The sequence below is a fragment of the Erinaceus europaeus genome, chromosome 6 (genome assembly GCF_950295315.1).
Source record: "Erinaceus europaeus chromosome 6, mEriEur2.1, whole genome shotgun sequence".
Taxonomy (NCBI): Eukaryota; Metazoa; Chordata; class Mammalia; order Eulipotyphla; family Erinaceidae; genus Erinaceus; species Erinaceus europaeus.
Window position 1 is genome coordinate 45,693,498 of NC_080167.1, and position 24,955 is coordinate 45,718,452.

Consider the following 24,955-nt stretch of genomic DNA (forward strand, 5'->3'; position numbering starts at 1 on the left):
GGCGTAAGGATCCCAGTTCGAGCCCCCAGCTCCCCACCTGCAGGGGAATCACTTCACAGGCAGTGAAGCAGGTCTGCAGGTGTCTGTCTTTCTCTCCCCCTCTGTCTTCCCCTCCTCTTTCCATTTCTCTCTCTCCTATCTAACAATGATGACATCAACAACAACAACAATAACAACTACAACAATAAAACAACAAGGGCAACAAAAGGGGATAAATAAATTTAAAAAAATTATAAAAGAAAATCAAAGGGAGTCGGGCTGTAGCGCAGCCGGTTAAGCGCAGGTGGCGCAAAGCACAAGGACCGGCATAAGGATCCCGGTTCGAACCCCGGCTCCCCACCTGCAGGAGAGTCGCTTCACAGGCGGTGAAGCAGGTCTGCAGGTGTCTGTCTTTCTCTCCTCCTCTCTGTCTTCCCCTCCCTCTCTCCATTTCTCTCTGTCCTATCCAACAATGACAACAACAATAATAACTATAACAATAAAACAACAAGGGCAACAAAAGGGAATAAATGAAATAAATATTTAAAAAAAAAGAAAAGAAAATCAAAATCAGAAGGACCTGAGAGGAAGCTTTAGTTCAACCTTTTCCTTTTGCAGCAGATTCCAAAATTTCAAAAGAAGTAGGTTTGTTTGCCCTAGTGTGTGTGTGTGTGTGTGTGTGTGTGTGTGTGTGTGTGTGAACGCGCATGCCTGCCTGCAGGCAAATAAGACCCTTACAGCGCTGAGTCCTGCACCCTACCCTGTGCACAACGTAGCCCATAGAGGCCAGTTGCCAAGATCAATGGCTCACAAGAAACACCCAGGTGGGTGCTCTTGGCACCGGTGGCTCGCTCTGTGCCAGGTCTTACAACCTCTTGACAATTCTGACCTCCCTTTGGTGCCTAAGTGGAGGCCTCTGGGGCTATTTCATGGTCTAGGTTCTTAGAACAGTGGTGGGGGCCGGGTGGTTGGGGACCCGCCCAGCTGAGCTCCCTCTCCTCACCTTCTCAGCAAGCCCCGGAGCCCTTGGAGGGAATATATTTTTATTTTATTTATTGTTGTAGAGGAGAGGGGAAGCTAAAGAGGGAAAGAGACTGACACCTGCAGCCCTGCTTCACCACTTGTGAAGCTTTCCCCTTGCAGGTGGGGACGAGGAACTTGAACCTGGGTCCTCAAACACTGTAATGTGAGCACTTAACCAGGTGCGCCACTGTCTGGCCCCAATACTTCTTTTCTTTTCTGCAATCTTTTTTGTCCTTTCTTGATCTTGATCCAATGTTCTTGGCCAACTGTTTGGCCTCAGTTCCCCCTTTCACCTCCCTGGGATGATTCATTCTTACCTTTCGCACAGAGATAAATGGGACAGAAATAACAACCACAATAATAATAATGCAATAAATAAATTTTAGCTTCTCCCCAAACCCCCCCCCCCAAAAAAAAATCTTTGCAACCTTAATGAGGAGTTGTCCTAAAGTGGCTCCCTATGACTCCTCCAGGTGCTATGCGGTCCTCCACGGTTAGAGGACGCTGTGGGCGATGTGCCCACGCAGGGCAGGCCGGGCGCGCCTTTTCTCACGCACGCACTCACGCAGAGCCCGTTATCCTGCGCGCTCCGCGTTGTTCCTGGGGAGCTCAGCTGGTCGCGTGCTCCCATTAGCGCGATCGTCGGGTGTGGCGAGGCGAACAGGTCAGCCGGGTGACGGCTACGGCGACTGGCGAGCGCGTCCAAGACGGCGGTACGCGCGAGCCCGCGGCTCTCTGGTCCTCGCTGACCCATGAGCGTAACCTCGCCGCGCGCGGGCCCCTCCCCGCTGCCCCGTCCCTGTTCCAAGGACGACCTTGTTTGGAAAAAAGGGGGCCAGGTGTCAGAGGCCGAGAGAGGGTTCCCGGGCGGGAACTCCCAACTGTAGCAGCACCTCGCGGGGTCAACTCACCTGGCAGGCGGGAAGAGCGGATGGTCGCCCGGAGCTCCCACTTTCGGGCACCCTGGAGCCTCGCCCAGTTCAGACCACGTGTCCCCACCTCCTGGGCCCGAGGCTGGAGGGGGTCCTGTAAACCTCCCCCAGCCGAGGGGGTGCACCTAGTGGGCTGCAGGCCTGGAACCCTGGAGGCGAGCCTGGCCCCGTGGAGCTTTTGTTCTTGAGACGAACAGCTGTGTGATCGGTGGTGCCCCGAATCCAGGGCTTCACTCATCGGTGCGGTACAACAGAATGATTTCCCTCACGCTTTATTTGCCCACTATTCCGATCTTAAAGATCGGAAAGTTAAGTCTTGACATTTACTTGTGGAATAGTGCATGAATGTAACTCCGAGTGTTAGAAAGTGCCTTGGGACCGGCATAAGGATCCCGGTTCGAGCCCCCGGCTCCCCACCTGTAGGGGCGTCGCTTCACAGGCGGTAAAAAAAAAAAAAAAAAGAAAGTGCCTTGGTTGTTTGGGGAATAATCTTGGCTTCCATCAATGTGTCGTCTTGGACTAGGTGATTTCCTTCATTACTTTTTTTAATATCCATTTTATCAGGAGAAGGTGAGAACTATGTTTTGCATCCGTTAATCCCAGCCTCCTTGCCTTTCAGCATTAAATGGGAAGGAAAATGTTCATGAACCACAACCTGGGTGTGGAGACCAGTGAAATGGAAGGCTGGTCCAGCTCCTGCAGGCTCAGCTACAGGTGAAGAATATGACTCTCAAGCAGATAAAGGTGAGCCAAGCCAGGCAGCCATTTTTTCCTTTTTTTTTTTTCTTTCCATTTTATTTGATAGGACAGAGAGACATATGGACACCAGCAGGCCTTCTTCACCACTTGTGAAGCTTCTCCCCAGCAGGTGAAGAGCTGGGGCTCAAACCTCGGTCCTTAAACTTAGTAATGCAAAAACCTCAATGGTTATACCATTGTCTGGCTCTGAAATATCTTCAGTCCTGTCTTAATTTTTGGCTTGTAAAGAATTCTGGTGTGGGTGGGGCTAGCTGACATAATAGATATGCAAAGAGATTCTCATGCCTGAGGCCCCAAAGGCCCAGGTTCAATCCCTGCATCACCAGAAGCCAGAGCTGAGTAGTGTTTTTGTTAAAAAAAAAAAAAAAAATTCTGGTGTTTATTACTTATGTTGATAGTAAAATGAAGGAAGATTTAAAAAGAAACTTGTTGATACTGGGTTGGGAGAGGGGGTAGTAGAATTCAAAGAAGTTGCTGACTGAGCTTTATGTGCAGAAAAAGTTCTACAGACTTTGAGGATAACTCAGAGTAGTCATCATATAAATGTCAGAAGGTGGTTGGGAGCCCAAGGATTAATAAATGTGAAGAGACAGCGTCTGTTTCACAAATACAGATCACTGACTTTCCAGAGGAAAAGTTATTTAAATAGAGCACAGACAGACAGACCGACTGCATTTTTAAGTGTTGAACAGAGTCAGTGCATGTACTTCCGGAAGGTTTACTTTGGCATGATGAATTTGAGGAAACTACATAACTCCTTAGTTTCATTCTCTGCCTTGTGGAAAGCAGGGAACTAGAAATTAATTGGGTTGTTGGAAAAGCCATAACACACTTTTTGCAAAGAGAAACAAACAAAAAAAAATACATCATTAATTTTCCCGACAACCTGATAAAAATAGGTCCTCTGTAAGTAAGGTCTCACACATCTCAGTTTTATGAACTGAGTTGCAGTCCTGCTAAAGTAAATGCACAGTTATCACTAAAGCAGTATTTATTCTTGAGAGGGGGCTGCTGCTGCTTTTAGCTTCATATTTTTTTGATCGCTAGTTGACTTCTTTTTTTTTTTTTGAGATTTAAGGAAGAAATGTAAATCTTTCACTGTCCAGTAAGTCCAGTCTGTGTTCTGAACATTCCATAGATCACCTCACACCCCACAGCAGTTCAGGGTAGGCTCTGTGACTATCTCCATTTTCAGGGTGAGAAGTTTGAGGCTCTGAGGAACTGAAAGCTTTAGATTTACGGGGTGAGTGCATTGTTGCTTAAGTACTTACGCAAACCTAGATGGTACTGTCTGGTGACATCTGGCCTAAATAAAAAGTCCACTGCCATGAGTGGGCTGTTTATCAAACATCATGTGTTGCTGACTATATAGGTTTCATTTCTTTCTTTCTTTTTTTTTTTTTTTGTCTCCAGGGTTATTGCCGGGGCTCAGTGCCTGCATTATGAATCCACTGCTCCTGGAGGCCATTTTCTCCCTTCTTGTTGCCCTTTTTTATCGTTTTCATTGTTATTATTATTGTTATTGCTATCATTGTTGCTGGATAGGACAGAGAGAAATCAGAGAGGAGGGGAAGACAGAGAAGGGGAGAGAAAGACACCTGCAGACCTGCTTCACCGCCTATGAAGCAACCCCTACTGCAGGTGGGGAGCCGGGGCTCAAACCGGGATCCTTCTGCTGATCCATGCTTTCGTGCCATGTGCTCTTAACCTGCTGCGCTACTGCCCAACCCTCAGGTTTCATTTCTTGTCCAAGATCTTGATTTGCCTGTAATGTCATTTTTAACATGAGACACGTAGTGGGTTCTACCCATGAGCTCTGTTTTATGCCTGGCCCTCAGGCAGGCCTAGTCTTGCTAAATGCACAGCCAAGGCTGCTAGAGAGTTATTTTCAAATACTAATTGAGTTGGAAAGGAGTGAGTTTGTATCCGTTCCCAGTTTCAAGCCTTTGAGTGCCTGGTATGAGTTAAGTGTAAATATAGACTCCAGCTGAGTGCTATTGAACACTGCTTCAAGCACATTCTGAGTCCAGGGCAGTCTGGATGTCCCATGGCCGTCTCACTAATCAGCAGATGCTTGGCTTTTGACAACTTGTTGCAGAATCCACTACACAGGCTGAGTATATTCTGGTGTCTTCTTTCCAGTTTACAGATTGACTGATTATTTTGTAAGGAGACCTATAGATTTATTTTCCCTTTTTCTTGCCCTTGTTTTTATTGTTGTTGTAGTTATTATCATTGTTGTTATTGATGTCATTGTTGGATAGGACAGAGAAATGGAGAGGGGAAGGTGAGAGAAAGGTATGACACCTTCAGACCTGCTTCACAGCCTGTGAAGTGACTCCCCTGCAGGTGGGGAGCTGGGGGGCTTGAACCGGGATCCTTACATACTTACTTATTTTTGATAGTGACAGAAAGTGAGGGGGAAAGGGGGAAGAAAGAGAGAGACATCTGCAGCATTATTTCACTGCTTGTGAAGCTTCCTGCCTGCAGGTAGTGACCAGGGGCTTGAATGTGGGTCCTTGAACACTATAATGTGTGTGTTTAACTGGGTGTACCATCTCCTGGCCCATGAAAAATACTTTAAAAATTTTTTTAATTATCTTTATTTTATTTATTGGATAGAGACAGCCAGAATTCGAGGGGGAAGGGGTGATAAAAAGGAAGAGACAGAAAGACACCTGCAACACTGCTTCACCACTTGGAAAGCATTCCCCCTGCAGGTGGGGACTGGGGGCTCGAACCTGGGTCCTTCTGCACTGTAACATGTGCGCTCAACCAGGTGCGCCACCACCCAGCCCCTCCATGAAAAATACTTAAAAAAAATTATTATTGATGAGAGATAGGAGTAGAAAGAGAGAGTACCAGAAGTAGAGAGAAAGAGTACCTCATGCTAGAGAGGCCAACATTTATTCAATGCACTACCTCCTGGATCATGGGAAAAATTACCTACTTCTTTTTTTTTTTTTTCTCCCCTCCAGGGTTATTGCTGGGCTTGGTGCCATGAATCCACCGCTCCTGGAGGCCATTTTTCCCCCTTTTTTGTTGCCCTAGTTGTTGCAGCCTCGTTGTGGTTATTATTGCCATTGTTGACGTTGCTTTGTTGTTGGATAGGACAGAGAGAAATGGAGAGAGGAGGGGAAGACAGAGAGAGAGGGGGAGAGAAAGATAGACACCTGCATACCTGCTTCATCGCCTGTGAAGCGACTCCACTGCAGGTGGGGAGCTGGGGGCTCGAACCGGGATCCTTACGCCGGCCCCTGCGCTTTGCGCCACATGCGCTTAACCCACTGCGCCACCGCCCGACCCCCAAAAATTACCTACTTTTAAGAATCAGTCAGTCCCTTAGGCCTTAGTGACAAGATTGAAATATAGAGATATTTAAAAGAAACATAAAGGAATTTTTCCTTTCAAGTCCTCCCTGTGTTCTATCTAGTCCAGGCCCCTCAATAACTGTATGTACACTGGCTCCCCCTAAAATATTTAACATTCTGGGACTCTTTAATGCCTGCTAGGAAAAAGTAATTTTGTCTGTTTGGCTTTTGCCAATTTTCTTTTCTTTCACCATAACTCAGCTTAGCTTCGGTTTATGGTGGTACAGGGGATTGAACCTGGGACTTTGGAGCCTCAAGCATGAGTGTCTCTTTTGCATAACCATTATGCTATCTACCCCCACTCCCTTTTGCCAGTTTTCTTTGTTTTAAATCCTGTATGTAGATATTGAATCCTGATGATGGGGTGTGGTTATCAGTCTTTTCCTTCCTGTCCTTGGGAGGGGCTGTGATATAACATGCCACAGGTCACGGTCTTTGATGTGTCTTGCCAGAGACTTTCCTTCTCAAGTGGGTGAGATTTTTCTTGGGTTGAGCAGTGGCCATCACACCTGCTGGGCCTCCTAGGGAAAGACAGTTACTCTGTTCTGACACACAGCTCTTTAACCCAGTTGTGGGGGTTCTTTGCTTCAGTCATTTTTTTCCAAGTGTAAAATGAAAAATGAAATGACCCAAAAAGCTGTGCTGGGAGGGTGGGGGAGACAGCATAATGGTTATGCAAAGAGAGTCTCATGCCTGAAGATCTGAGGTTCCAGGTTCAATCCCCTGTACCACCATAACTCTGAGCTGAACAGTGCTCTGGCCAAAAAGAGAAAAGAAAAGAAAACTGCCGGTGTGGACAGGTGCATCTCTAAACTGTCGCTCCCTTGCACCCATGTCTTTATAGTGAATTTTTTAAAGTAATATTTCTTTTCTCCAGCATTGTGTATTTGCAGCATTATTAAAAATCATTATAATTAATAAAAATTATTAAAATAAATAGTAGGTCTCTTGACATATTTCCTATTTGGTGGTTTCAGAGACCATTTGAGAGTCTGTGGTCCAGGAAGTTGCAGTGTAGAGCGCCAGACTTGCATGAGTGATGTTCCAAGTTTGGTCCGTACTGCCAGGTGTGCCAGAACAAGTAATGATCTAGTTCTTGCTCTTAATCCATGACTTTCCCAATGGGGGCAGTGTCTTCCATTCTTCTGCCGTTTCTTTGAACATGTGTGATATGCGTTCTGTCCTTTGTCTTCTGACATGACCAAAAAAAAAAAAATCCACACTTTCTTCAGTCTGTGCATTGGAATTAGTCTGATGTACCTATCATTTGATGGCTCCAGTCTTCCTGGTTGGTCCGCACACGAACAATCCCAAGAAAATATAATCTTCCCTAGTACTTTTTAAAAAATTTTATTTATTTATTTATTCCCTTTTGCTGCCCTTATTGTTTTATTGTTGTAGTTGTTATTATTGTTATGTCGTTGTTGGATAGAGAGGAGGGGAAGACAGAGGGGGAGAGAAAGATAGATATCTGCAGACCTGCTTCCCCGCCTGTGAAGTGACTCCCCTGCAGGTGGGGAGCCAGGGGCTCGAACCCAGATCCTTAGGCTGGTCCTTACGCTTTGCACTACGTGCTCTTAACCTGCTGCACTACCGCCGACTCCCTAGTATTTTTATAATACCTCTCACATTTTTTTCTATGTTAATCTTTTTTTTTTAATATTCTTTAGTATTTATTTATTCTCTTTTGTTGCCCTTGTTGTTTTATTGCTATAGTTATTGATGTCGTCATTGTTGGATAGGACAGAGAGAAACGGAGAGAGGAGGGGAAGGCAGAGAGGGGGAGAGAAAGACACCCACAGACCTGCTTCACCGCCTGTGAAGTGACTCCCCTGCAGGTGGGGAGCCGGGGTCTCGAACCGGGATCCTTCTACCCGTCCTTGCGCTTGGCACCACGTGCGCTTAACCCACTGAGCTACCGCCCGACTCCCTATGTTAATCTTTTTAAAGATGATCATACAGCTGTCATGAAATTGCTAAATAGCTGTTGTGTGCCAACTCCTGACAAACTGGAAGCCCAGGTTGAAACCAGTCTCTGGGTGTGGGGCTTAAACATCTGGATTCTGCAGAACTGCCTTGTTGGCTCTGATGTGTAACTAGGGTTGAAGATCATAGTCCACAATCTCAATGACTGATGATGAGATGAAAAAGTTAGATAAGACCAGCTGGGACCCTAATCGGGGAGTCCTAAGATTCCCAAACAGACTTGATGGGCCTGGAACTCAAATAGATCCCTCTCTCCATTGTTACCGGTCATTTCTATCAGGAACAACAAATAGACCCCTTTGTAGGCCCCCATAGGACCTTGCCCTCAACTTGGATCAACAATGGTAGAGAATGATCCATCCCCGAAGGGAGGATAGACAACATACTCTATGCTACACCTGAGGAAGATGGGTCGATACTGGGGCAGCATGGAATGTTCCTACTCATGACCACAGAATGTGAGCTCAGATCTAGAGGGATGCAGAGGTCACACAGGCTCCTAAGCTAATTATGGGCCCCAGATCACATGAAATCGATGGGGTTTACAGTCAACAATATTTATACCCCTTTCCCATATTAGGGAGCTACTCTCTTCCCTGATCCAGCTTTCTGGTCCTTTTCCCAGCCGTGATGACATCATTTCCCCAGACAATAACTTGGATCCACCAGCATATCAGATTTCAGGCTCAGGCAAAAAAACAAACAAACAAACAAAAAACAAAAAACACTGGTATAGCTATAGGCCCTTTGAAATATAAAATATGCCTACTAGCTATCTACAAAATGGAGGACCCCCCAACACTTCATCTGCACTATTCCAGCCTTTAGGTCCATGATTGTTCAACAATTCGTTTGGCTTTGTGTGTTAATTCTTTTCAGCCATCAGGTTCCAGATGCTAGCAGGACGCGACCAGAGTTCCCTGGATAGACAACCCTACCAATGTGTCCTGGAGCTCTGCTTCCCCAGAGCCCTTCCCCAATAGGGAAAGAGAGACAGGCTGGGAGTATGGATCGACCTGCCAACGCCCATGTTCAGCGGGGAAGCAATTACAGAAGCCAGACCCCTTCCACCTTCTGCATCCCACAATGACTTTGGGTCCATACTCCCAGAGGGCTAAAGAATAGGAAAGCTATCAGTGGAGGGGGTGGGATACGGAGGTCTGGTGGTGGGAATTGTGCAAAGTTGTACCCCTTTATCCTATAGTTTTGCCAATGTTTCCTTTTTATAAATAAAAAGTTAAAAAAGAAAAAGTTAGATAAGGCAGGTTCCCAGATGCCTGGCCATTAGAGGATCTTGATGGGATTTATTCATTACATATAGAAAAGCTTAAGGGTTCAGACCAAAGGTTTATTTAGTGTTTGTTTTTTAGAGAGAGGCAGAGTATAAAAGAGACCACAACACTGAAGCTTCTTCCAAGCATCCTTTAGTGTCACAGAGGCTGGGCTTGAGCCTAGGTCACACACATGGCAAAGTAGTTCACTCTCCAAGTGAGCTATTTCACCAGCCCAATGGGTCACTTAAGAGCCTTTTAAAGAGTGAGTAGCACTTTATTAAGATGAAACAAAGATTTTTTTCCTCTTTTTTAATTTAATTTATTTTTTTATTTATAAAATGGAAATAGTTTTTTTTTTTTCATTTATCCCTTTTGTTACCCTTGTTTTATTGTACTTATTCTTGTTGTCATTGTTGGATAGGACAGAGAGAAATGGAGAGAGGAAGGGAAGACAGGGCAAAAGAAAGACACCTGCAGACCTGCTTCACTGCATGTGAAGTGACTCCTGCAGGTGGGGAGCCGGGGCCTCGAACCGGGGCCTCGAACCGGGATCTTTACATCCTTGCGCTTTATACCATGTGCACTTAACCTGCTGCGCTACCACCCAACTCCCAAAATGGAAATATCGACAAGACCATAGGATAAGAGGTAAAATTCCCATCACCAGAACTCCATATCCCATCCCTTCCCTTGAAACCTTTCCTATTCCTTTTTTTTTCTTTTTAGCTTTCCTATTCTTTTTCTTTTTAAATATTTATTTATTCCCTTTTGTTGCCCTTGTTTTATTGTTGTAGTTATTGTTGTCATCGTCGTTGCATAGGACAGAGAAATGGAGAGAGAAGGGGAAGACGGGGAGAGAAAGATAAGACACCTGCACACGTGCTTCACCTCTTGTGAAGCGACTCCCCTGCAGGTGGGGAGCTGGGGGCTCGAACTGGGATCTTTACACCAGTCCTTTGTGCCAAGTGCGCTTAACCCGCTGTTCTGCCACCCAACTCCCTAGCTTTACTATTTTTTTTATTCCCTTTTGTAGCCCTTGTTTTATTGTTGTAGTTATTGTTGTTATTGATGTCATTGTTGTTGGATAGGACAGAGAGAAATGGAGAGAGGAGGGGAGACAAAGACACCTGCAGACCTGCTTCACCGCTTGTGAAGTGACTTCCCTGCAGGTGGGGAGCTGGGGGCTCGAACCAGGATCCTTACGCCAGTCCTTGCGCTTTACACCACCTGCGCTTAACCCACTGTGCTACTGCCCGACTCCGACTCCCAGCTATACTATTCTTTATCCCTCTAGGAGTATGGACCCAGCATCGTTATGGGATGCAAAAGGTGGAAAGGTATATTTTCTGTAATTGCTTCTCCACTGGGCATGGGCTTTGACAGATAGATCCATACTCCCAGCCTGTCTCTTCCTAGTGGGACAGAGCCTCAGGGAGGCGGGAGTCCAGGACACATTGGTGGGGTCATCTGCCCAGGGAAATCAGGTTGGCATCATTGTATCATCTGGAACCTGGTGGCTGAAAAAGAATTAAGATATAAAGCAGAACATATTGTTGACTAATGAACCTAAAGGCAAGAATATTGCAGATGAAGATTTGGAGTCTCCATTTTGGCAAAAGCTAGTAGGTCTATTTTAGGTATATTCCAAGGGTCCTAAGACTTTACTAGCTTTTGCCTGAGTCTGACAGTCTGACATTCAGGTGGAACCAAGGTATTGTCTAGGGGAGATGTCATATTTGGAAAAAGAACTAGAAAGCTGGATCAGGGAAGAAAGTAGCTCCCAAATATGGGAAAAGTATCTAAATATTGTTAACCGTAAACCCCACTGATTAAATCTGAGGCCCATATTCAGCACAGGAGCCTATATAATATCTGCATCCATGTAGATCTGAGCTCATATTTTGTGGTCACAGCTAGGAACGTTCCAGGCTGCACTGATTTCAGGACCCATCTTCCTTGGGTGGTAGAGTATGTTGCCCAACCTCCCTTCAGAGAATGGAACAATCTCTACCATTATTGATCCACATTGAGGGCACAGTCCTATAGGGGCCCACAGAAGTGTCCATTATTTTGTTCCTGTCATTGTTGGATAGGACAGAGAGAAATTGAGAGAGATGGGGAAGACGGGGGGGGGGGGGAAGATAGACACCTGCAGACCTACTTTACCACTTGTAAAGTGACCACCTACAGGTGGGGAGCTGGGGGCTTGAATCTCAAGCGGGTTCTTGTGCTTTGCACCGTGTGCACTTAACCTGCTGTGCTACCGCCCAGTCCCCTATTTATTTATTTGCTTGCTTGTTTGTTTATGAGAAAGATAGAAGGAGAGAAGGAAAGAACCAGACATCAGTCTGGTACATATGCTGCCAGGGATTGAACTCAGGACCTCATGCTTGAGAGTTCAGTGCCTTTTCTACCACGATACCTCTCGGATCACTCTTCTTATTATTATTTTCAAGTCTTATTTATTGTGTAGAGACAGAAATTGAGAGAAAGGGAAAGTTGGGGGTGGGGTGGAGAGACAGACACCTACGGCACTACAAAGATTTTCCCTTACAGATGGGGATCAGGGGTTTGAACCCAGGTCCTTGTGCATGGTAACATGTGGGCTCAAACACATGCACCACTGCCTGGTTTCTTGAAGCCCCTTTTGAAAGAGGTAAGTGGCACACCCAGCTGAGTGCACACACTACAGTGTGCAAGGACCCAGTTTGAAGCCCCTGGTCCTCACCTGCAGGGAGAAAGCTTCACAAATGGTGAAGCAGGGCTGCAGGTCTCTCTCTCCCCCTCTATCTCCCACTTTCCTTTCAGTTTGTTTCTATCCAAAATTAAGTAAATATTTTAAAAGACTTAAAACATCAGATAGGTAAGAAATCTGTAACGTGCTGAGGGAGGGAAGCTGCTGTGTGGTCATCAGTTTCCAGTCTGGTTTGCAGCCTGAGAACAGCTTGCTCAAATGGAGTATTTAGGAAATGCTTTCTGTGAGAAAATGTGGGTTCAGTGCTTGTTGGAGCAGAGTTCTCTGACCCCTTGAGACATGTGAGTCCTGAGTTTATAAGCTGTGTGTATCAGGGACCATAGCATTCAGTTGGACAACCAGTATTTCCCTAATCTTAGAGCTAAACTCAGGATGTCTGAGTTTCTGTCACTGGATGGCTTCCTTCCACCCTTCCTCCTTCCTTCCTTCCTTCCTTCCTTCCTTCCTTCCTTCCTTCCTTCCTTCCTTCCTTCCGACATTGCAGTGTCTGGCATATATAATATGCTATCTCTGCCCCTATATTTCTCATATTTTATTTATTTTTGCCATCAGGGCTCAGTGCCCATACAACTCCACCATTGTTTCCTGATAACCATTTCAGGTGATGCCCCCTCCCCCCCACAGGTGGGGACCTGGGGCATGGGCCCTGCCCTTGTGCATGAAAGATAACGTGTGCACTCCATGGGGTGTACCACCCCAGCCTTTTCTGTTTCATCCTGCACAGCCCCACACCTTCCACCAATGGCCCAGTGGTAATTGCATATGCCCTCGTCAAAGCTCTTGTAGAATTTACTCTCTTTCCAGAAGGAGATAGTCATGATGTGAAACCCACTTTGTGCTGTTGCTGATGACTTTAGGTGTAAAGGCCCTTCTTCTTTTTCCTCTCCCAGCAGCATAGTGGCACATAAGTCATGCTGAATTACAGTTCCCGGGAAGCCCAGGATCTGGGGAAGCATGAGCAGGGGCTGAGCATGACCTTGTCAATGAAGAAGACGAGCAAGTGGGGAGACAAGGCCGAAGTGGATGGCGCGCCATGGAAGAGGATCCCCAGGCCAGGTACACATACACTTTATTATTCTCGTCTACTTTGTTTCGTGATGCCACACTGTTTTGCACTCTCTTGGTGGTTGGTGCCTAGTTGGTGATTTGTTCTTGCCACACTGAATGCTGTTACAGTGAGTCAGGTCAACATTAGTGTTCAGCCTGCAGTTCCAGTTCACTTTAGGTCAGCTTAGCTTAACTCCCTTTCGGTTGGACCTGTCTGCAGACAGATTTAGGGGGCAGCCACCCTGAGGGGCCAGTTGCCTCACTTTGAGGGAGTCACTGAAGTATGTTCACCAGTGGTCAGCGTGTTGCTTAATCCCTTGGGCTGTAGCCTGAGCCAGGCACCCCCAAGGTCTGCTAACTTATAGTGGGAAGGAAGTAGAATGTGCATGGATCCTACAGGCTGCTTAGAAGCTGCTGATGGGAGGGAGTCGGGCTGTAGCTGCAGTGGGTTAGGCAGCGCAGTGGGTTAGGCAGCGCAGCAGGTTAGGCAGCACAGCGGGTTAAGTGCAGGTGGCGCAAAGCACAAGGACTGGCTTAAAGATCCTGGTTCCAGCCCCTGGCTCCCCACCTGCAGGAGCGTCACTTCACAGGCAGTGAAGCAGGTCTGCAGGTGTCTATCTCTCCCCCTCTCTGTCTTCCCCTCCTCTCTCCCATTTCTCTCTGTCCTATCCAACAACAATGACATCAATAATAACTACAACAATAGTGGTCCGGGAGGTGGTGCAGTGGATAAAGCATGAGACTCTCAAGCATAAGGACCTGAGTTCAATCCCCGGCAGCACATGTACCAGAGTGATGTCTGGTTCTTTCTTTCTCTCCTCCTATCCTTCTCATAAATAAATAAATAAATAAATAAATAAATAAATAAATAAATACTACAACAATAAAACAAGGGCAACAAAAGAATAAATAAATATTAAATAAAAAATTAAATATTTTAATATTAAAAAATTAAATATTAAAAAATCTTTTTAAATAAAGCAGAGTGGATGCTTTAATCCCAAATAAGTCTGTCTCTTTGTTTTGTTTTGTTTATTATTATTATTTTTTCCCCCAAGAGTACTGCTCAGCTTTGGCTTATGGTATGGGGGATTTAACCCGGGAACTCAGAGTGTGGGACCTCAGACCCTCAAGCATGAGAATCTCTTTGCATAGCTATCATGCTGTCTCTCCCACTCTGCATTTTTGCTTGGGGACTAGTCCCCTAGATGCTTACAGATGACTCAGGGACGTAGATAATGTTGACCCTTGAACATCAAGGGGTTAGAAGCACTGATCCCCACCCAAACAAGCACACATGAGCGCCTGAAATCCCCAATCCCTGCTTTGATTCTTTTAAAAATTTTTTTCTTATTTTTTACCAGAGCACTACTCAGCTCTGGTTTATGATGGTACAGGGTATTGAACCTGGAACTTCGGAGCCTCAGTGTGTTTGCATAACCATTATGCTATCTACCCCTGCTGTCTTTTTAAATTTTTTTATCTTTATTTATTGGATAGAGGCAGCCAGATATCTAGAGGGAAGAGGGAGATAGAGAGGAAGAGAGACACCTGCAGCACTGCTTCACCACTTGCAAAGCTTTCCCCTTGTAGGTGGGGACTGGGGGCTCAAATCTGATTCCTTGTGCATTATAATGTGCACTCAACCAGATGCGCCACCACCCGGCCCCCTCCCTGCTTTGATTAACCTTCAGGTATGAATGAAACTATTTATCTTTGTCTTTCTGGCTTAGCCCATTTGGCATGGATCTGTTCAGTGTACCTTTCCTTGTTGCAAATGGTCCGGCCTCATCCCTTGTCATAGCTGAGTAGTGTTCCATTGTGTTTACACATGACAACTTCTTTATCTGCTCATCCTTCACGATGAATGGATAAAGAAAACATGAAAGAGAGAAGGAGCTGGGGGATGGGGAGGTAGTAAAAAACAGACAAAAGGACGCATGAAAAATGGTGTCTAGGTTGTTTCCGTGTTTTGGCTGTCATAAACAGTGCCACAGTGAACATTCAAATGAGTGTTTTCACGTTCTTTGGGTAAATACTGAGAGATAAGATTGCTGGGTTGTGTGATAGTTCTATTTCTGGTCCTCCTGAGGAACATCACGGTGTGGCTGCATCAGTTTATATTCCATCCAGCAGTGCACAAGTGCCCCTTTTCTTCCCTTCCTGGCTGGCCAGTGCTTAGTGATTTCTTATCTTTTTGATACTAGTTGTTTTTGTGTGTCTACTGACCACCTGGATTTCTTTGATGAAATGTCTATTCAGCTTCTCTACCCATTTTTTAAAAAGATTGTTTTATTTTGCATTAGATGGACAGTTTCACATGAGGGAAGTCAGAGAAGACCACTTGGGTACTTGCGACACCAGGGTTCAGGCAGGGACCCTCAGGTGTGTAAAGCCCGAATTCTTTATTTATTTTTTTAATTTTTTTATATTTATTTATTTATTCCCTTTTGTTGTCTTTGTTGCTTTATTGTTGTAGTTATTATTGATGTCATCGTTGTTGGACAGGACAGAGAGAAATGGAGAGAGGAGGGGAAGACAGAGAGGGAGAGAGAAAGACAGACACCAGCAGACCTGCTTCACCACCTGTGAAGCGATTCCCCTGCAGGTGGGGAGCCGGGGGCTCAAACCGGGATCCTTACTCAAGTCCTTGCACTTTGCGCCATGTGTGCTTAACCCGCTGCGGTAAAGCCCGAATTCTGTCAGTGGAGCTATCTCCCTGGCTGGCTTCTGCCTACTCTTTAATTGGGCTGTTTGGTTTTTTTTGTTTGTTTGTTTGTTTTCTTGATCAGTTTTATGATCTGTATATCTATATAGATATATTGGCTACTAGCCCTTTGTCTGGTAAATGGTTTGCAAATATCTTCTCCCATTCACCAAGTTGCTTCTTTTGTTTAGAGAGTGGTTTTGCTATGCAAGCATTCTTTTTTTAGTTTATTAGAGATTCAATAAAATTTTTTAAAAAAAGATTTTATTTATTTATGAGAAAGATAAGAGGAGAGAGAAAGAACCAGACATCACTCTGGCACATGTGCTGCCGGGGATTGAACTCAGGACCTCATGCTTGAGAGTCCAAAGCTTTTACCACTGCACCACCTCCCGGACCACGAGATTCAGTAAAATTATTTATCACCATGGGTATAATTCCATACCATTCCCACCACCAGAGTTCTGAATCCCAAGTCCCTCCATTGCAGACCACCGCAGTTCCCCCAAGTTTACAGATAGGGGTTAACTGTCATCTCTACAACTAACTGTCTGCATTTGTACGTATTTGTCCCCTTTTTCTTCCAGGTCTCTCTTCCCCTCCAAGCCACACATCACCCTATTACTACATCCAAATATCTTTGTCCTTTTCGTCCTCTCTTTCTTGGACTTGATGGAGCTGGAGTTCAGAGCCCTCTTATTCTCTTCCTCCTATCACTTCTCCCCCACTGGGAGTATAGATCAGAGTTGTTTTTGGGGTGCAGAGGGTAGGAGTTTTGGCTTCTGTAATTGCTTCTCCATTGGAATTGGGTGTTGGTGGGTCAGTTCGTACCCTCAGCCTGTTTCTGTCTTTCCCAAGTGGGGTAGGGCTCTAAAGAGTTGAGATTTCAGGAGTCTTGGTGGTAGCGTTAGCGGGTTAAGCGCACGTGGCGTGAAGTGCAAGGACCGGCTTATGAGTCCAGGTTTGAGCCCCCGGCTCCCTACCTGCAGGGGAGTTGCTTCACAAGCGGTGAAGCAGGTCTGTAGGTATCTTTCTTTCTCTTCCCCTCCTCTCTCCATTTCTCTCTGTCCTATCCAACAACAACAACATCAGTAACTACAACATTAAAACAACAAGGGCAACAAAAGGGAATAAATAAATAAATAAAAATAGGTAGATTCCAGGACATATTGGTAGGGTTGTCTGCCCAGAGAAATAAGTGTGGAATCATGATCGTGTCTGCAACTTGGTGTCTGGAAGGTGGCAGGACATAAAGTGAGACAAAATGATTAAAGAACAGGAACCAAAAAGTAGGAACAGAGGAGATGAGATTAGGGATCTTACATTGGGAGAAAGCTCTGAAGTCCATTTTAGGCATGTTTCTAGGGGCCCACAACTACAGTAGTTTTTGCTTGAATTTGATAGCTAGTATGAAGTTGGATAAGACTGTTGTCTGAGAAATCGGTATCAGAGTAGAGAAAAGAACTAGAGAGTTGGATTAGGGTAGAGAGTAGCTCCCATTGAAAAAATTCTGTGAATAGAATTAACTATTTACCTCCCTCCACTCAATCCAGGGCATGTATGTATATATATATATTTTATATTTAGCACCAGAGCCTGTGTAACCTCTAAGCTCCTGTTGGTCTGAGCTCACAGCTGGGAACATTGCAGGCTGCACTTGTTTCAGGACCCAACTGGCCTCCCTTTGGAGACTGGGCAGTCCCTACCGTAGCTGCTCTTGAGAGGGCCCACAAGAGGGCTTGTCTGATGGTGTTCCTGATAAAAGTGACCAGTGATGGATACAGGCACTTTTTAGACCCATTTGTTTGCTTTTTTTTTTTTTTTTTTTTCACTTTGCCAGGCTAGTGTCAAGGAGTGTACTTTCAGTGTTATTTTTAGTTAATATTTGTGTGTTGTGTAAGATAGTAGTCTAATTTTATTTTTTCCACATGACTGTCCATGTTTCCCATTACCATTTATTGAAGAAACTTTGTTTTCTTCATTGGATGCTATGGCTCCTTTGTCATAAACTAGTCATCCATATATGTGCTCCCAGTTCTTCTCCACTGTTCTGCATGTCTGTTTTTATTCCGGTTCCATGCTGTTGTTACTACTGTATCCTAGTTTGAAGCCAGGAAATAAGATCTATTTTTGTTTCTTCTGTTAGGATTGTTTTGACTATTTGTCTTCTTTGTGGCTAAATGACATTTGCTAACCAAGTATTCAAGACTGTAGTAATTACTTAAAAATGTTTGAAGTCATCCAGTGGTTGTCAGCTGCCAGGCTGCCTGGTGCCTTGGCCAGTGTTACACTGCTGGGAGAGCAAGTGCTGCCTTTCTTGGGGTCTGGCTCCGAGCACTGTTTTGGTGTGGGGGCTGCGTACCTTGGAGCAGTGTGTTGCACCTCTGAGAGTGGAGTAGCTCCTCCTTGTGGAGTTGGTCCTAGTCTGGGTGCAAACAGTTTCTTTTCTTTTTAAATTATTTTGTTCCCTTTTGTTGCCCTTGTTTTATTGTTGTAGTTATTATTGTTGTTGATGTTGTCGTTGTTGGATAGGACAGAGAGAAATGGAGGAGAGGAAGACGGACAGAGAGGGGGAGAGAAAGATAAGACACTTGCAGACCTGCTTCATCGCTTGTGATGTGACCCCCCTGTAGGTGGGGAGCCGGGGGCTCGCACCCAGATCCTTATGCTGGTCCTTGCACTTGGCGCCATGTGCATTTAACCCACTGCGCTACCGCCTACTTCTATTTTTAAAATTTTTACCTGAGATCTTGGAGCCTCAGGCAAGAAAGTCTGTTTGTATAACCATTATGGTATCTTCCCCACCCCAGTTTCTTCTTCTTTTTTTTTTTTTTTTTTTGCCTCAAGGGTTATCGCTGGGGCTCAGTGCCTGCTACGAATCCACTGCTTCTGGGGGCCATTTTTTCCATTTTGTTGTTACTGTATTTTGTTGTGGTGGTTGGATAGGACAGAGAGAAATTGAGAGGAGGGGATACCCCTGCAGGTGGAGAGCCAGGGGCTCAAATCAGGATCCTTATACATCGTGCCATGTGCACTTAACCTTGTGCGCTACCGCCCGACCCCACCCCACCCAGTTTCTTTTTATTAACCCTGACTGCGTCTAGATCAGTAACTTAGATGGCAGAGCTGAGGCTCCCAGTTCAGTCCCTGGCACCGCATGTAGTGGAGTGGTATGTTGCTGCCTTCGTCTGTCTCATGTGAAGTGCTCTCTTGGGTAATAAAATAAATATTTTTTTAAAAGCATTTAGAAAAAATATGTTTAATATTTATTTATTCCCTTTTGTTGCCCTGGTTGTTTTATTGTGGTAGTTATTATTGTTGCTATTAATGTTACCGTTGTTGGGTAGGACAGAGAGAAATGGAGAGAGGGAAGACCAAAAGGGGAGAGAAAGATAGACACCTGCAGACCTGCTTCACCACTTGTGAAACAACTCTCTTGCAGGTGGGGAGCCTGGGTCTTGAACCAGGATCCTTACATCAGTCCTTGTGCTTTGCACCACCTGCGCTTAACCCACTGTGCTACTGCCTGAATCCCAAAAGCATTTTTTAAAAAAATATTTATTTTGGGGGAATTGGGCGGTAGCACAGCGGATTAAGCGCACGTGTGCAAAGCACAAGGACTGTCGTAAGGATCCCGGTTCGAGCCCCCAGCTCCCCATCTGCAGGGTCTGTAGGTGTCTTTCTCTCCCCCTCTCTGTCTTCCCCTTCTCTCTCCATTTCTCTCTGTCCTATCTAACAACGACAACAATAATAACTACAATAATAAAAAAAAAAACAGCAAGGGCAACAAAAGGGAAAGTAAATAAATATATACATAAATATATTAATTTGGGGGTGGGGGAGATAGCATAATGGTTATGCAAATAGACTCATGCCTGAGGCTTTTTGAAGAACCTAGGAACTCAGGCATGAAAGTCTTTTGCATAACCATTAAGCTGTCTCCCCAGCTCAGAAAATAAACCTTAAAGAAATAAGAAAAGGGCCTTAGGGACAGTTTGTCTTCCTGTCCTTTTGAATCCTAGAGAGAAAACTGGAGTTGCCAGATGTTCTTCTTCTGTAGCTTGTTCAATTTGATGTTTGATCCTCATCCTCATGTACAACTCTTTACAAAACTTACTGTGTATTTTTGCTTTGCTTTTTTTGATATTTTATTTATTCCCTTTTATTGCATACCTTGTTGTTTTATTGTTGTTGTAGTTATTATTATTGTCATTGTTCTTGGAGTGAGAAATGCAGAGAGGAGGGGAAGACAGAGAGGAGGAGGAGAGAAAGAGAGACACCTGCAGACCTGCTTCACCACTTGTGAAGTGACTCCCCTGTATGTGGGGAGCCGGGGGCTGGAACCGGGATCCTTACACCTGTCCTTGGGCTTTGAGCCAGCTGCGCTTGACCCTCTGCGCTACCGCCCAACTCCCTTTTGCTTTGCTTTTTAAAAAGATACTGAGTTTGGGGTCCTGACTGGCTAGAAATTACTACTGTGTTGAGATTTCATTGTGTTGCCATCATGAAAGAATTTGCACACTTCATATCTATGTTTGTGAAGTATCCTTAATATTTGAATTGATTTGCTTTTCTTTTGTTTTCAGAGCTTGGTGCAGGAGATACAAAGACTTGGAAGTTGGAACCAAGGAATAATGTGGGAAATATGACAAAGTTGGAGAATGTATAATGTTTGAAGTAAGAGGGTTATCTTTTGTTTGTAAACCAAGTTGTAACTGACAAATTACAGATCATTTCCTATCGTGGCGACATGGTGCGCTGCAACATAATTGTCTTGTTACAGATTATGACAGGTGCTGGTTAGGTTTTCCTCACTTACTCATTACAATTTGCTAATTTATTCTGTGGTTCCAAGGCCACACGTATGCACAACTCCACCCTTTCTGGACTGACGGTTTCATTCTTTCAGATAGAGAGGCACAACAGTTCCACCCCTGCTGGATTAGCTTCGTGGGCGGAGAGAGAGACGACCAGGGACTCATGGCTGAGCTGAGAACGCAGTTCAATCTTTATTCACGAGCGGGGATGTAGTTCAAAAAACTAATCTCTAATCACAGCACAATTCTATCCTGCCTCCCTCCTGAGGCGGAAGTTTCAGGAACAAAGGAAGTACATGCGATAGGGGGCGGGGAGAAGGAGAAAGCGCGAACCAGCGAGGACTAAACCAATGTCCCAGAGGCAGGGGTAGCGAGGGCCAAACCAATGTCCCGGAGGCAGGGGGAGTGAGGGCCAACAGTGGATATGCAAATAGAACACATCGCAAGCAATACAAAGCGAACCCAATGTGATGATCAAAACAGAAGGTCTCACAAGCAGAATCCAGAAGCATACCAACACACCCCACCAGCTGTGGAGCTTCTCCTGGTTGCTGTAGTGTTCCCATGCAGTGCTGGCTTCATCTTGGGCCTTCATCCCTGGTGAGGAGGTAGTACTCTGCCCTCTGCCATTGACCTATTTCCTTGTCCCCATTACAGTTTTAAACATAAACGCAAAAGGATATTGAATTATATTTAGCAAAGAAGAAAAAAGTGGGGGACCGACCACGCAGTGGCATACATGAACGCCCACATTACCACACGCAAGGACCTGGGTTCAGTTCCCAGCTCTCTACCTGCAGGAGGGGAAGCTTTGTGAGTGGTCAAGCGGGTCTGCATGTGTCTGTCTTCCTATCCCTTATCACCCTACTCAATTTTTATCTGCCCTATCAAATATAGTAGAAAGAAGATAAATAGAAGAAAATTATGGCTGCCAAGAGCATTGGATTTGTATTGCCAGCACAGAGCCCCAGTGATAGTATTGCTCTGCTCTTAAAAATGAGAGACGGGCGTTGGGCGGTAGCACAGTGGGTTAAATGCACATGGTGCAAAGCGCAGGGACCAATGTAAGGATCCCAGTTCGAGCCCCCAGCTCCCCACCTGCAGGAGAGTCACTTCATAAGCGGTGAAGTAGGTCTGCAGGTGTCTATCTTTCTCTCTCTTTCTGTCTCCCCCTCTCTCCATTTCTCTGTCCTATCCAACAACAATGATGTCAGTAACAATAACCACAACAATAAAACAACCAGGGCAACAAAAGGGAATAAATAAATATTTTTAAAAAATAAAAATATAAAAAATAAGTGAGAGTGGTCCGGGAGGTGGCACAATGATAGGGCTTTGGACTCTCAAGTAGGAGGTCCCAAGTTTGATCCCTGTCAGCACATGTGCCAGAGTGATGTCTGGTTCTTTCTCTCTCCTCCTATCTCATAAATAAATAAAATGTTTAAGAAATATGAAAGAGAGAAATGTTATATGATGTAGTGTAGTTTGGATTTAAGACTGATGCTAGTGTACACAGTAATTTAGTTAATTGCATATTCCTTTTTTCCTTCGGTTTTATTTTTTTATTTACTAATGAGAATGATAGGAGGAGAGAAAGAACCAGACATCACTCTGGAACATGTGCTGCTGGCCATTAAACTTGGAAAATGACACAGGTCCTTGCACATAGTACTATGTACACTTAATCTGTTGCACCTCCAGCCGACCCCAGAGGTTCTTAGTGATACCAGTCATAGGAAAATTTCCTTGCATCCTGAGTTTAGAGTTGTGATCTTTTATTGCTTTTAAAATTATCTGACTACCATTAAGAGAAAGAACCAGGAGTCGGGCGGTGGCGCAGTGGGTTAAGCACACATGGCGCAAAGCACAAGGACTGGTGTAAGGATCCCCCGGCTCCCCACCTGCAAGGGAGTCGCTTCACAAATGGTAAAGCAGGTCTGCAGGTGTTTCTCTTTCTTTCCCTGTCTTCCCCTCTTCTCTCCATTTCTCTGTCCTATCCAACAACAATGACAAGAATAACTACAACAATAAAAACAACAAGGGCAACAAAAGGGAATGAATAAATAAATATTAAAAAAATAATAAAATAAAAAGAAAGAACCAGATATCTTTGTGGTACATGTACTGCTGAGAATTGAACTTAGGACCTCGTGCTTCAGAGTCCAACACTTTATCCACTGTGTCACCTGCCAGATCACACTATGATACATTTTTGCATAGGAAAAACAAAACTGTTAAGACTTTTTTCCACCTGGTTTCCAAAAGGTCTGTTCTTAACTCCGCTTCAACCACCACCACTCGAGATCCAGGTTTAGAAGAGGGTGGTCTTTAGGGGGAAATGAAATGGGTTTATTCCATGCCCTGATTCAGTTCGGGTGAAGTGTAATGGTGAGAAATACACAAGGGGTAAGCACAGAGCGCAGTACACAGTGTTGTAAAGATACTGATAACTGTTTTATTTTTCAGTGTTGCTTTGTAACTAACTTGAATGAATAGTAGGGGCAGAGGGAGAGTTAGAAGACTGAACTCTGTCTTTAAAAAAGTATTTTACTGATTACACTTGACAGGCAGCATTTCCTATGAGACAGAGAAGCCAGAACAGTAGCACTTCAGGGATTGAACTGGGAACCTCGGGCATGCAAGCCTCGATGCTTACGACTTGAGCTGTGCCCCTAGCCACACTACACTTACCTTCCATTTTTTTTAGAAATCAGTGGATTATTAAAATCATGTCTCTCCCATGTTGGATCCTCTGTGCTGGCCCCCCCCTTATTATTATTTTTTTTGACACGAGGAAAAAGAGCTCTCTGGTGCAGCTCAACCTCCTGAGAAAAGAGACAAAAAGACATGGAGGATTTATCTTAATGGCCTTGCATGTAAAAATAACCCAATTCTATCTTTATACTTAGGTGATAGTTTGACTAAATATGAAATTGAAATTTATAGTTAAAACCTGTTTTCTCTCAGGATTTTAAAGGTGTGATTACCTTCCTACATTGCTTTTTAAGAAAATCAGTGTATGTGTGTGACGGGGGGGGGGGGGGAGGGTGGACAGGCAGTGCTAAACCTGGTTAAGTGCACACTTTACCATGCACAAGAACCCAGGTTCAAGTCCCTGGTCCCCCCATCTGTTTTGGGGGCAGCTTCACAAGTAGTGAAGCAGTGCTGCAGGTTGCCTTCCCCCTCTCTAGCTCCCTCTCAGTTTCTTTCTGTCTTGTCCAATGAATGAATACATAAAATATTTTTAAAAAGCTTAACAGAGAGAACATCAGTGATCTGAAAGTTGATTGAATAGATTGAACACAGGACTTGCTCTGTGTTGCATCCCATGTGCTGCAATGGTGCTCTGGCTTCTCATATATATAATAAACACTTTAAGAAGAAGATGAGTTTCATGCTTTTATGATCTGCTTTCTTGTCTATGGAGGGCTCTGGCACATTATGCATTTGACCTGCTGTCTTTTTCCCCATGCTGGGCTTTGGGAAAGGGTATCAACTTAGAAATTCACATCCTGGGAGTTGGGAAGTAGCACAGCGGATGAAATGCACATGGCGCGAAGCACTTGGCTTGAAGCAAGGACCAGTGTAAGGATCTTGGTTCGAGCCCCCGGCTCCCCACCTGCAGGGGAGTCGCTTCACAGGCCATGAAGTGTCTATCTTTCTCTCCCCCTCTCTGTCTTCCCCTCCTCTCTCCATTTCTGCAAGTGTCTATCTTTCTCTCCCCCTCTCTGTCTTCCCCTCCTCTCTCCATTTCTCTCTGTCCTATCCAGCAACAACGACAACAATACTAACTACAACAAAAAAAATGGCAACAAAAAGGGAATGAATAAATAAATACTTAAAAATAAAAAAAGAAGGGAGTCAGGTGGTAGCACAGCGGTTAAGTGCAGGTGGCACAAAGCACAAGGACCAGCATAAGGATCCTGGTTCAAGCCCCTGGCTCCCAACCTGCAGGGGAGGTCGTTTCACAAGTGGTGAAGCAGGTCTGCAGGTGTCTGTCTTTCTCTCCTCTCTGTCTTCCCCTCCTCTCTCCATTTCTCTCTGTCCTATCCAACAACAAGGACATCAGTAACAACAATAATAGCTACAACAATAAACAAGGGCAACAAAAAGGGAAAATGTATAAATAAATATTTGAAAAAAAAGAAAATCACATCTTCTTGAGTTTGTACTTTGGAAACTTTCTAGGCACCTTTTTAAAAAAAATTTCTTTATTGGGGAATTAATGTTTTACATTAATTAATATTTTACATTCATCAGTAAATACAGTAGTTTGTACATGTATAACATTTCCCAGTTTTCTAC

The 24,955-nt window shown here is 44.7% G+C and overlaps 1 long non-coding RNA gene and 1 other non-coding gene across 2 annotated transcripts; both read left to right on the top strand.

The window, feature by feature from the left end:
• The first annotated feature begins 1,550 nt into the window (after window positions 1–1,550).
• Window positions 1,551–20,582, top strand: LOC132538918 (uncharacterized). Its single transcript, XR_009550236.1, has 3 exons — window positions 1,551–1,715; window positions 12,973–13,135; window positions 20,420–20,582. It is a non-coding gene; the product is annotated as an uncharacterized LOC132538918 (long non-coding RNA).
• LOC132539168 (small nucleolar RNA SNORA74) lies at window positions 18,074–18,273 on the top strand. The gene has a single exon (XR_009550468.1). It is a non-coding gene; the product is annotated as a small nucleolar RNA SNORA74 (small nucleolar RNA).
• Window positions 20,583–24,955: the final 4,373 nt, after the last annotated feature.